General features: G+C 41.6%; 1 non-coding gene across 1 annotated transcript; it reads left to right on the top strand.

The window, feature by feature from the left end:
• The first annotated feature begins 74 nt into the window (after window positions 1–74).
• Window positions 75–193, top strand: LOC134185136 (5S ribosomal RNA). Its single transcript, XR_009970755.1, has one exon. It is a non-coding gene; the product is annotated as a 5S ribosomal RNA (ribosomal RNA).
• The last annotated feature ends 3,563 nt before the right edge of the window (window positions 194–3,756 follow it).

Raw genomic sequence — 3,756 nt, 5'->3', positions numbered from 1 at the left:
CTAATTAGAGGCTTCCGCAAGTTTGCTTAAGCTACCATGCATGCATAAGTAGCTTACAGTCTCGACTCGATATCGTCTACGGCCATACTACTCCAAACATACCGGTTCTCGTCCGAACACCGAAGTCAAGCGGAGTCCGGCCGGGTCAGTACTAGGATGGGAGACCGCCTGGGAACACCCGGTACTGTAGGCTTGTTGTTTTGTTATCTATTCTTCTTTCACTTTTTGATTGCAATTCCGTTTAGAAAATTCCTAGCTTAACAGTCAAATCTTGAAGAAATCGACCAATAAGAAACTAAAATCAAAATTGGAAAATTATAAAAATAAATTGCATAAAATTAAATGTTACAAATACAGAGTTGATGTTACCAACTTATCTAGCTACTAAAGAAACTGGAAAAAAGTAAACATCTGATCGAGATACCGATATGAGTGGCGTCTAGACGGATCTCGCCTTGTGTTTGTTGACGTACACATGCACTGTAGTTATTGTGCATGCTGTCTTTTGTATACAATTTGGATCAGTGGCGTGACCTGCTCGGAGCACGTGTTCTCCAAAATATCAGTCGTTGTCATTAATTCAAGAAATACGGTAATACGTTCTTTCATGCTTCATTTGATTGCATTTAAGAAAAATTTTCTCAACTCATGGAATTCCTGAAAAACTGTTATCAGACAATGGATCAGTATTCACCAATCAAGAATTTACCGATTTTTAAAATCGAATGGAATAGACCACATTAAAACTGTACCGTATCATCCATCAAGTAATGGGCTGGCGGAAAGGGCAGTAAAAGTATTGAAGAAAGGACTGTCCCCAGCAAAACAAGGAACATTGACATATCGTTTGACACAAGTGTTGTTCAGCTACCGGATTACACCGCATTCCACGACAGGAATATCACCTGCGGAATTGTTAATGTATCGCAAATTACGGTCACATTTAGATTTGTTACACCCCAAAAGCAATGGCAGCAGAAGCAATTCTACAAGGATAACCGGAATAGTATGATAGCCCTTTGCAACGGGATGAGAGTCTACGTGCGCAATTACAACAAACGTCGCCCTTGGGTAGCTGCTATAGTTTAATCCAAAACAGGCCCCCTATGATACACTATCAAACCGAAGGATGGGAGGGTAGTCAAACGACATTTAGATCAGATTCGGAAAACCTTACAATCGGAAAACCTTACAATTGGAAAGACATGAAGCAAACGACATTTAGAACAGATTCGGAAAACCTTACAATCGGAAAGACATGAAGGAGGTGAACCAGAAGACCTACTGGCGGAACCAATGCACCCAATGGATAAACCACGTTTAAGAGCAATGGTACCAGTATCGCCGAAGAGACCCGAAGAGTGGTTGTCTCACCAAACTTACCAGAACAACAACAAGAAGGAGTTGACAAACAAATAGAACAGGATGTGATGATATCATCGCCGGAGATTAGCACAGGACCAGAAGACTTAGAGACACACGTGGAACGAACGACAGCATCAAAGCTACGTGCCAGGAAAGGAGTGACTCCAATCCGCCGTTCCAGCAGAAGGAGAAAGGCGCCTGACAGGCTGAATTTTTAGTAGATTAGACTATTGTGTAGTACTATATACCTCTTAATTGTTAACATCAGTCACATAGTCGAGGGGGGAAAGGGATGTAGTATAAACATCCGGGAAATTGCATTGTGTTACTTCAGTCATTGACCGGCATTTAGGACTAGCCAGTCATTCTTGAAATAGATCGCCTTGAGTGACAGTAAGACTGGTTGAGCGCCTGCTAAGGACGCAGTTGCTTGTGACAAAACGTACTGTAGTAGGACATGCAGCCATTGAGGATGATGGCAAGAACGCTTCTCTAGAGACTGATCACGACCCGCCAACGGATACATTTCTAGCACTAGAAGCCTCTGAAACAGACGCAGTGACTGTTTTTGCTTGTCAAACAGACCTTAAGGGAGAGAGCATTGAATCCATGAAAATGGAAATAGAGTAGCTGAGGAATGAATGTGAGTGTCTTCGAAGACCGAAGGACTGCGTTTGAAAAGACAACAAGGTTTTTTTAGGAAGACAATGAGTGGCTGCGAATGGACATAATCAAAGTCAAGGAAGATGCAAAAGAAAGTTCTGAATCATTCGATGTTCCTGGTTCCCTACACAGACCAATTTTATGAAAAAATCTATTTCTATCAACTCTTTCCTTTATAATTTCATTTCATCGTCAATTGCTACGTCTGCAAAGTGACAATATTCAAAACTCCTGACTTCACCTTCAAATCGACGTGCATTCTTGGGTAAATCTGCACTTCCGGTATTCCTTTCTTCCTAGTCAGAAGCGACGGTACAACATGATTAGCTCCATTCGTCTCTTGAAGTGTAGAAACAGTGTCTGTGGCTTACGTCTAGCTCACTTGCATGTTTGCAACCAATATTGCAACTTGCCGAGAACTTCCGGCGCACTCGATCATTGCGCGAAGACGGTATGGACGCCATTACGAGCCTTCTTCTTCTATTAAGTTAGCAATACTAAAGCGTAGAACCAAAAAACTTGGCACGATGATTCGTTACAGGAGGTGCAACAAACGGATGGATCGATTTTTACCTCCGTTACGCTGACGAGAGAATTTTGACGTCTTTACCATACAAAATTTGAACACCCCGAGGTAGCGAAACTCGTCAACATGAGCTTGAACGCACAAAAGAGATTCTAATCACATCAGACTGGTCGCGACTAGGTATGTAGCCACGCGTTCCCTGCACGTTCGACCGAAGCAATGACATAATAGCCGTTGAAACCTCGTTTAAAACAGCAGAGGCGTGTCTTGTTGCTATGGAGACAACTTGACCGTTAGACCATTGAAAATGTACAAGCATTTATGATTAACAAGTGATAAATTTTGGAACGTTTTAACTGATAGTTTATATGTTACAGTCATGTCATGAATTATAATAATTTTATTTTGTCAGTAGGGGATCAGGCGACATAAAGCGGATCAACAGAAGCTGAAGTTTTACACAGGTTCTAAATGTATTCACACACACACACACACACACACACACACACACACACACACACACACACACACACACACACACACACACACACACACACACACAAACACACACACACACCACAAAGAACTCTACTCTTGGATTTGTTGTCTTTTAGGGATTCCTGAATGGACAATATTATTTCTCGCTTTGTTTAACTTTGCTTCTCCAACTCTAGTAGATGGTTCAAAACTCCCTAAGACTTCCGCTTTTATCGTGTTCCTCATGAAACTCCGATAAAGATTTCTGATCAGGACATAGCATACAGATTTAGCATTCACGGAACAACAGTGTCAAGAAGTTTTCAGCGAGTGTTGGAAGCAACTGCCATCAGAACATCACACTTGATAAAGTGGCCAGACTGAGAGAAACTATGACTGTTTCTTTCAGAAGATTCTGAAAAAGTGTTTTGTGATTATTGATTGCACTGAAATAATTATTGGGAGGCCTTCAGATCTTCTTGCCCGTGCACAAGTATGGAGTCACTACAAACACCATTCAACAATATAATATTTGTAGGAATTTCACCACAAGGGACTATATCATTTGTGTCGCCGTGTGTTTGTGGACGCATGTCAGACAAAGAGATTGTTGAAAAATCTCAACTTATGGAACATTTACTGCCAGGTAAGGTGGTGTGTGTGTGTGTGTGTGTGTGTGTGTGAGAGAGAGAGAGAGAGTGTGTGTGTGTGTGTGAGTGTGTGTG

The sequence above is a fragment of the Corticium candelabrum genome, chromosome 9 (assembly GCF_963422355.1).
Source record: "Corticium candelabrum chromosome 9, ooCorCand1.1, whole genome shotgun sequence".
NCBI classification, from domain to species: domain Eukaryota; kingdom Metazoa; phylum Porifera; class Homoscleromorpha; order Homosclerophorida; family Plakinidae; genus Corticium; species Corticium candelabrum.
Note: the sequence above shows the minus strand (reverse complement) of the source record. Positions and strands in the feature narration are given on the sequence as shown.